Consider the following 10010-nt stretch of genomic DNA (forward strand, 5'->3'; position numbering starts at 1 on the left):
AAGGAAGTGAAGACTTTAACCACTCCTGATTGGTCAGACTGATGACATGTGATTAAGCCTTCAAGAATGATTGGTGGAGACAGTTAAAGGGGCGGGACCTTTCTTAAACCAGCTGAAGCTACGGCTAAATCCCGGTACCGTAGTTCTTATCAAAATGTCTTTAATAGAATCAAATAAACACAAAGAAAACAGTATTTTACAAGAACGTATGGAGCACCTGTGTTCACACCCAGGCGATTCTCGCTGACGATGAGCCGAGCGAACATGCAATTTCATTCCCTGACATTAGATGGCGCTTAATGTAAAACAGAAATACTCCTGTACACAAGGTGGCTCCTGTACACAAGGTGGCGCTGCGCAACTTTACGCTTCTTAAACTCGCTTTTCACTCAGAAGAAGAGAGTAAGTATTTACGCGCTTGTCAGAATCACACAAAGAAAACATGAATATTTCAAGCACCAGTAGCTCCAACTGGTGCTTAGTTCGGGGATATTTTACAATTTCCGTCATTATTTCTTCGCGGCAGTGTAGACGCTACTTGACGTATACCTTCTTCGCTTGTATGTGTGCTCAGAAAGGCAGTTTGATGTTTGAGTAACATGAGTAACACACAGAAGGGCATTGGTAGAGACTCCAGAGGAGCCAAACACCAACTCCTGGTGGACAGAACAGTCGCTCAAGACTGCAAGTCACGACACACCAACCTGTATTGATTACAAGAAGGCCTATGACTCAATGCCACACACATGGATCACTGAATGCTTGGAGCTGTACAACATCAGCAGGACTCTAAGAGCCTTCATAGGAAGCTGTGGAAAACCTCCCTTGAAGCCAATGGGCCTATCCAGGATGAAACATCCAAGATGCATGAGTACATCAAGCTCAAGGCCCCAACTGACAGTGTGCTCTGTGAATGTCTCAGGCAATGGAGAGCAGAGGATACAGTGCTGGAGGACAGATCCTCATGGGAGGACAAACCCCTGCATGCAGGGCCGGCCCTGGTCTTCCGGGGGCCCTAAGCGAAATTTAATTTGTGGGCCCTCTAACTGATCAGCAGCACCAACAAAACGCAACTGTTGTTGTAATATAAATGATACATTTTGTGAATGTATTATTGTTGCTGCTGAAGAATTGAATACGTTTATTGCTTGCATGTTGGATGCACATTAAGTGATGCCAAACCAATTTTAAAAGTGAAAAGAAAAAAAATATGAATGACAAAAGTAAATATATATGTATGTATATTAAAATATATATATATATATATATATATATATACATATATATATATTTTTTTTTAATGTAACATTAGGCACTTAACAAATGACATTCACAAAACTCCAAATTATTAAAAACAGCAACTTAATAAAAAATCAAATAACGATAAAACAATCCAAAAAAAAGAATAACAGCTCAATGATGGGGATTTTGGAAAGTCAGAGTCTTTATCAGTCTGAAAAGGACCTTGCACCAAATCCCTACTTACTGGATCAGAGAGTGTGGTTGGCCATTCAGCTGGATCAATTGGATTTGAGGTTGGTGGAATTTTGGATCCAGTCAGCTCCTCTTCCATACACGCCTCTCTTGGAGCCTCTGGAACATAAGAGACAGAACATCAACAAAAGCAAACAGTGAAAAGTTGCTGTGATGCTAGAAGCAGAATGTTGGAAAGAAGTGCCTTCACTTTTGTTTGTGTGCGCGCACATGTATGACTTGCTTTGAAGTAATAATGAAACAATAAGTTTGATTTAGGTTCCATATTGGGTAGATTTGAACTTACCAGCAGCAGCATCAACGTTTTCTCTTTTAATCGAAGATGTGGTGACAGGAGTTTCTTCTGCAGCTAAAAAAACAATGATTATTATTATACAATAAGCAATGATAAAGCTAATAAAATAACTATAGCAGAATACTACTAATAGTTTAGTGGCTCATTTAAAATCTGTGTGCAGGTTTTTCACAATTTCATGATCTTTTTATATATTAATGAGAGATTTATTGTCTGATTGCATATTTGCACAAGGTCATATTTATTTATTTAATTATGAACAACTTGGGACTCCATACTCTTCAGCTGCGTATTATGAAAAAAAGGGCTTATGCAGACATTGTTTTTTAAAATACTTTACAAGCTATTAAAATGACCTGAGATTCCATCTTCAGTGAAGTCAGGAACATCTTGGGATGTGGACGCTGCACCACCTCCAATACTTTTTAATACTTTTTGAGAGCAGAAGAAACTGTCGGCTGAGACGGAACTGTGCAAAACATCATTATGTAAAACCAAAACTGCAAAATACAAATAAGAAAAAATGTACCCATTTATAAATAATAAATGTGAACAATAATTTGAGTATAAGTGGAAATATAAGCACTTATACACTTCTTTGTCTATTATTTTGTATGTTCATAATTTGAAAATGAGTACATTTCTTTTGTTTGTCATTTATAAATTAGAACCTTTATTTTCTATTTGTATCTGGCAGTTTTGATTCTCCATATTTCATGCCAATGCAAGATTTTAAGGCACATTGTTGAAAAAGTCAGACTACCTGACCTGCTATAACAGATAAACAGCAGTTTTTATACTGACATAACCAGAAAATGCAGAACGCACTTATGTGTTAGCAAAACAATTAAACAATATTATAACGTGAGTTAAAACATTTATCAGCCATCGCCGTTGTCATTGTTTACTCTTCTCTACTCTTCGCCGTTTTGGAAGGTCATGTCCGACCTCATCTTGGAAACTTGGGTATCAGAATTATTTTTCGAGATTTCCATTGGAAATTTACGACAGGGGTCGTTTGTGCAAACTTCACCTGGGTTTGATTAGTATTTACGTAAATTGCGCAGCTGCACAGAAATACTGGATAATGTAAAAATTACGGCCCCAACATCCTCCAAACTTACCTTGTGATTGATGTTGAAGTTCTTCATCTTTTTTCAGCTCCTGATGGATAAAGTCTCTGTGGCATGATGTTCTCTTGTTGTCGCTTTGATCAGAGGGACAAATTTCGCTCGTTTTTTTCTTTTCCCCAACTTTATTGAAACAAAATGCGCTCGTAAATGCATACTGTGCCAGGCTCAGATGCAGTGATGTTGACCGATCGTTGAAGAGTGGCTTAACGTCATTATCTGGGTTGCCAGATTGGTTCAGGTGATCGTTAAAGTAAAGTAAAGTAAAGTAAAGTAAAGTAAACTTTATTGTCCTCAGAGAGGAAACTTGTTTTAGGCCACAGAGCTGCAAACTGTTACAACATATTTCAGCATTCGCACATCACATACATGATAAAGAGCATAAAACGATTACATAGTAGTTAAAAACAGAGTATACAGATTCCCCCCCCAAGGCCTGACCCACATAGTCGAGAACACAAATAGAAAAAAAAGTAAAACATTTGTAAAATGTTTAATAAGATCCCTAAAAACCACATTGCTAAAAATTATTTTTTATAAAATCCAGTAACTGTTCTCACACAAAACAATTTGGTTATTTCTAAGGCGACTGCTCTACAAAGATTTCCCTCTGCAGATACAGCTAATCAGTTCTTGTTCAGCAGGGTAACTGCTGCTGGAATAAATAAAGATCTGAATCGAACTGTTTTGTATTTGACAGCTCTAAAACGTCTGCTTGAAGGTAAAAGCTCAAATTCTGGGAACAGAAAGTGACCAGGGTCATTTGTTGTTTTCCTAGCAAGCTTAAGAGTTGTTTCCTCATATGTGACTTGCAATGTTTGATGATCCCTACAGCCACAGACCTTGAGGGCAACGTTTAGTTGCTTGTAAAGTTTATTTTTATCTTTAACACTGAGTGCCCCAAACCATGCTGCCTTTGCGTACCTTGCCAGACTTTCCAGAACTGCATTGTAAAATGTGATCAGTATCTTGGAACTGACACCAAACAGCCTCAGCCTTCTCAGAAAGTAGAGTCTTTGGGCGAGTTTTCCACAAAGATAATCTACATGAACAGTCCATTTCAGTTGGTTATCAATCCAGACACCCAAATATTTTATAGAGTTTACCGCTTCGATCTGACTGCTTCCAATTGCTAAAGGTCTATGTGACGTGACCCCTTTTGGGTCAAATATGATTTCTGTGGTTTTTGTTGTGTTCAAGAGCAAACTATGATCCTCGCACCATTTATTGAAGTGTTTCACCTCATCAAAGTAAATTAAAGGGTTATCTGCAACGGAAAGGAGACTGATAATAATCGTGTCGTCAGAGAACTTTATAATTTTGTTTTGGGTGTGGCTACTTTGGCAGCTGTTAGTGTAAAGAGTAAAGGGCAAAGGTGAACTCACTGCCCCCTGTGGTATCCCAGTATTACAACTTAACACTTTTGAAAATGTGCCATTGAGCTTTACTTGTTGTGTTCTGTCAGTCAGGAGTGAAAAAAACCATTTAACCATGTCTGGATTTACGTTCATTTCCAACATCTTTTTGACCATGGATCGCTGGTTGAACAGTGTCAAAGGCAGAACTAAAGTCTGCAAATAAGACTCTGGCATAAGTGTTAGGTGCCTCTAAGTGCTTTAGAATGAGGTGAGATGCACTGATCACAGCATCTGCAGTGCTGCTGCCATGTTTGTATGCAAATTGCAAGTTATCCAAGAATGGTGACACCTCTTCCTTAAGACACTCAATCATGATTTTTTCAAAACACCTCATTGCTATACATGTCAATGCAATAGGTCTAAAATCATTTCCAGACAGAGGACTGCTGATTTTTGGAATGGGAATTATGACAGAGTTTTTCCACAGAGCAGGAACCTCACAGCTCTGAATTGACTTTTGGAACACTGGAGCCCAAGCTTCTGACAACTCTTCAGAACAGGAACGATGTTAAACCATCTGGACCTGCTGATTTTTTATTTGGCACTTTTCTAAAAGTATTGATTACCAACTCACGATTTATAAGCTCAGTACTTGGACTACCTACACCCGAATTAAGAAAATCAACGTCAGCCATGTGGCCCGCGTTATGTGAATCGAACCGCAAAAAAAATTGGTTCAATTCATTTGCTTTCTCTGCACTATTCATAGTAGTTGGTTGTGTTTTGACAGAATTCATGTTTGTTATGAGGTTCCATTTGTGCCACAAATCTGTTTTTGTGTCCACTGTCTATGCCTTTGGTCGTCTCACTTTGTCGTCAGGACTTAGCAACCGTTGCTACTGTCGATAGCTACTGTCGTTAGCTACTGTTGTTAGCTACTGTCGATAGCTACTGTCGTTAGCTACTGTCGATAGCTACTGTCGATAGCTACGGTGTTTGCTACTGTCGTTAGCTACGGTGTTTGCTACTGTCGTTAGCTACGACGTTTCCCCGTGTTTTGTCGTTAGATGTTCTCGTTTTTCAAATTTTGCCAAAGTCGTCAGAAAACTCCTTTGTACGGCCGGTAAAATTTTTTCCTGTACTACCACGGAACGAAAAAGAAATGTTTATCAAAGCAGACGTCAGGGTTAACCATGACAACACGTTTTTAAGATGAACTTTATTTTGATATTCCCTCAAACGCGTATTGCCAGAAAGGGTGGTGGTGGTGGTGGTGGGGGGGGGCATGCATACAACGCTTGACACGAAAACAAAGTGGCGCATTACCGCCACCACCTGATCTGGAGGCGAACTACTTCTATTTAACGCGGAGGATGACACATAATAAATATGAACATTTTACGAAGACTATTTATGAATGTGCTGTGTTCTGATCATGAAAAACGTGGCTGATTTATTAATAATAAAATTACAAACACATTGGTGTTGATTTAATGTATTTGTTCAGAAATAAACCCTCAAGTCATTAGTCCATGGCAATATTTATTTTTTTGCCGCTGAACGATTTACGGGGGCCTTGCAAGGAGGCCTTTAAAATATCTTCGATGAGTTACCTTCTCAAATTTTAGTGGGTCGAGTCACTAATTATGAATATAACAGTCGAAAACTGACTGGTTTTTGAGCTTTTCTTTTTAATCTATTTATGTGACCATGAGATGGCGCACTCGGGACCAGTATAAGGCTCTTATTAGCCCGTCTGATCCTCGTTTATCCATCAGATTTGTAACAACATATTTTATAAAGATCAGTCATTTTTCAAAATAATTTGAAATAATAGTTTCATCACAAGATTAAATTAAAGCCATACTCTAAATAACTTTAAACGGGAACGTGAAACCGTTGTACGCATGCACCCCCCCCCCTTTCTCGCGTTTGCAGGATTGTCAATAAAGTTTTTTTTTTTAAAGTGTTTTGTTCCGTGATAATACGGGAAACAATTTATCGACCGTACAAAAGACTTCTGACGACCTTTGCAAAATTTGATATACAACAAGATCTAAGGACGCGACATGGTGAGAGAACGTAGCAAACGACACTAGCAACGGTTGCTAAGGATCTTCCTGACGACACGTGAAACGACGTAGCAAACGACACTAGCAACGGTTGCTAAAGATCTTCCTGACGACACGTGAAACGACGTAGCAAACGACACTAGCAACGGTTGCTAAGGATCTTCCTGACGACACGTGAAACGACGTAGCAAACGACACTAAGCAACGGTTGCTAAGGATCTTCCTGACGCCGTAGTTAGACGACATGGGATAAGGACAATGACAAAGATAAAGTTTAAGGATAAAGCAAGCATATACATCACAAAGTTAATACAAAGTAATAATCAAAGAATCATGGGCATGCAGAAGATATTGCTTAGTAATACATAGACATGAACCAATGTAAAATGAACTCGTTCAATAGACATAGACAATGAGCCCAAAGCATAGACAGTGGACGCAAAAACACGATCAGTAGACATAGACAATGGACCAAAGACATAACAGTGGACGCAAAAACACATTTTGATATTTTTGGCACAAATGGAACCTTATAGTTTGTCACCTTTTTCATTGTGTCCCATAGGTATTTAGTGTTTTTGGCATTGAAGCTGTTCTCAATGTCAAGGCGATGTTTGTTTCTAGCTTTTTTATAGCAATGTCCAAATCCTTTTGAGCTGTCTTTAATCAAATATTATCATTATTATTAAAAGCAAGCTTTTTTAGATTTATGCAACTTTTTACTTCCTTTGTTACATAAGGTTTGTTGTTGGGGAAATGTTTGACAACTTCTTTTGGAACAATACCATCAATGCAGAAATGAATATAATCAGTGATGGTTTCAGTTGATTCATTCAATTCCAGTTCATGAAAAACACTCCAGTCAGTGCAGGAAAAACAACCTCTCAGAGTCAGTACACTATCTTCTGTCCAGTTGGTCACAGATTTCTTGACAGGTTTTGAAGATTTTAGAACAGTTTTGTAGGTGGGTAGAAGATGAATGGTTGTGTGGTCAGAGTTCGCCAGGGGAGGGAGGGATTTAGCTTTGAAGGCATTTTTAATGTTCCCATAGCATTTGTCAAGGACCTTCTCATTATGTGTGGCACATTTAACATTCTGATGAAACCCCGGTAAAGCATGCTCAAGACATGCTTGGTTAAAGTCCCCTAGTAGGAACACCGGGGCCCCTGGAGTGTGCTGAAGACGTCTATACACACAGTCTGCCAACTGACTGGTGGCCAACTTTGTGTTCGCACTCGGGGGGGTGTAGACCGCACACACTATAATATTGCCAAACTCCCTTGGTAAATAAAAAGGGCGTAACGAGATGCACAGCATTTCCAAGTAAGGACTGCACATTTTGTCTCTAACTGTAATTTGGCTGCACCATTCATCACGGACATATATGCAAATACCCCCACCTTTGGATTTGCCAGAAGAGAGATCTCGGTCCGCTCTCACGCAGGTGAATCCATCCAGTTCAATGCAGCTGTCAGGTGTCTCCTCGCGGAGCCAGGTTTCCGTCAACACGATCATACATGACTCCCTGTATTCATGTAGATGCCGACTGTTGATCCTTAGTTCATCTACTTTCCTTGACAGTGCACGTGTCACCGAACGCCCTCTTACATTTGCACCCCAAATGGAGACTGGATTTGATAGGTTAAAAACATACAATTTATTAAAAACTTGACACAAATTTCATAAAAAGAGAAAGTTAAAATAGACTCGGACAGTTGGACCGCACTCCAACACTGCATGAGGGCGGCTGCCTCCAGGATCGCCTCCAGGGGTGGGCAATTCCAGGCCTCGAGGGCCGGTGTGTCTGCATGATTTCAAGATAGCCTTTCCCTACTCATGGCTGATTACCTGGTTCAGGTGTGTCCAGCCAATAATCTTGCCCTACTCATGACTGATTACCTGGTTCAGGTGTGTCCAGCCAATTAGAACATGCCAGAGCAGGGTATGCTGGAAAACATGCAGGAATGCGGCCCTAAGTGCCCACCTCTGCCTCAGCCCCACTGCACTGGCGGGTAGCCACAAACACCACCAAGGGAGATCTCTGATCCAACTCTCACCAGGAGTACCTGCTCAGGGCCCAAATGCACACAAAAACACACCACAACCCAAACAGTGATTAGAAGAAAATACAAAACAGAAGAGGTGCACCTGAGCAGGTCACCACTAATTTATGGGCTGAAAACAGGGGGATCCCCCTTACACAATACTATATATGGCACCCACCAGCTACCATAAGGATAAAAGAAGGAGGCAGCCACCTTCAGCCAGGTCCAGACACCAAGATACTAAAACTAAAAATGAGCACAAAACAGTTTAAAAATAGATAAAAGCAAGGGTGTCAAGGTTGGTTAAAACATTAAAAACAATGACTAAAAACACTACAAGCAAAACAGCAGTGGCAACTCTGCTTGAAAAGGAAAAATAAGTTAGTTCTCCCCCGGGACAAACACATGTTTTACAAACCCTTATATTACCTCTCATGCCCCAGGGTCAGAACTCATGCCACCACCTGTTAGTATAAATAGAATTTAAAATGTTGCAAACTCAAATGCTTAAAAACTTTAGCAAAAAGGACTCAAATGATTAAAAGCTTTAGTAAAAAAGGTCCACATGTCAAGCTCACCCACCAAGGCCAAACCAGGAAACCAGCATCTAGATCAGGGGTGGGCAATTCCAGGCCTCGAGGGCCGGTGTGTCTGCATGATTTCCAGATAGTCTTGCCCTACTCATCGCTGATTACCTGGTTCAGGTGTGTCCAGCCAATAATCTTGCCCTACTCATGGCTGATTACCTGGTTCAGGTGTGTCCAGCCAATTAGAACATGCCAGAGCAGGGTATGCTGGAAAACATGCAGGAATGCGGCCCTCAGTGCCCACCTCTGATCTAGATGGAACTCCCACTGCCGCTATTTATCAGCCTTGTGAGCCAATCACAGCTCAACAGACAGGTGCTGGCCATGAATGTTAAACTATGGAACACCATGAGGGACAAACCACCACCCACAGCTCTGTCTGTCACATTTTACCCCCCCCTTTTTGTATCCGTGCCCCACGGATAAAAAAAACAAAAACAAAAAAACAAATTTACCTACTTAACACCATGGTTGAAAAATGGCAGTAATGCAACCCTCTAGCTCAGCTACCTGGGAGTTCGTAGCCCCATCTGCCTGATTCAACACTGATGCTGGGAGATGATGCAGGTTTCTATGTCTTCCTGCTGTGGCGCGTGTAGACCTCCTCGGACCTTCTGCGTCAGACCCAGTGGGTAACACAGGAGCTTGGAAAGGTTCTGTAGCAGGGACGCACTCTTCCTGAGGTGTAACATTGTCCACAAGGTCACCTTGAAGGGGGGTTTGTGCATAGGATGGTTCAGGTTGGCCTCCTCTGGCGTCAAGCATGACCCATGCACCCTGGTCGTCCTCCTCACCACTAGACTGCATTCTGGTTACCTGAGGCACTTCCTGCATGTGAGGCAGCTCTGAGGCCCGATCCACATTGGCTGCCTTCATCATGGTTCGGTGGACTTGACGAATCCTACCCAGATCTTGAATGGGTGCAACTGAGTACACAACTCCATCTGGTGCAGGGGCCTGTATTACCTTATGTAAAACAGGACTCCTGGCATCTTGGATCTTGGTGCGACCGCGCATGATGCAGTTTTT

General features: G+C 41.0%; 2 long non-coding RNA genes across 2 annotated transcripts; both read right to left on the reverse strand.

Moving 5' to 3' along the window:
- Nucleotides 1-1353: 1353 nt before the first annotated feature.
- Nucleotides 1354-2698, reverse strand: LOC144993257 (uncharacterized). Its single transcript, XR_013657057.1, has 3 exons — nt 2146-2698; nt 1781-1843; nt 1354-1593 (listed from the first exon to the last, which is right to left on the reverse strand). It is a non-coding gene; the product is annotated as an uncharacterized LOC144993257 (long non-coding RNA).
- Nucleotides 2699-8337: 5639 nt separating this feature from the next.
- On the reverse strand, nt 8338-9003 carry LOC144993268 (uncharacterized). Its single transcript, XR_013657058.1, has 4 exons — nt 8977-9003; nt 8824-8858; nt 8573-8634; nt 8338-8415 (listed from the first exon to the last, which is right to left on the reverse strand). It is a non-coding gene; the product is annotated as an uncharacterized LOC144993268 (long non-coding RNA).
- Nucleotides 9004-10010: the final 1007 nt, after the last annotated feature.

The sequence above is a fragment of the Oryzias latipes genome, chromosome 1 (genome assembly GCF_053564925.1).
Source record: "Oryzias latipes strain Hd-rR chromosome 1, Olatipes_Hd-rR_3.1".
Lineage (NCBI taxonomy): Eukaryota > Metazoa > Chordata > Actinopteri > Beloniformes > Adrianichthyidae > Oryzias > Oryzias latipes.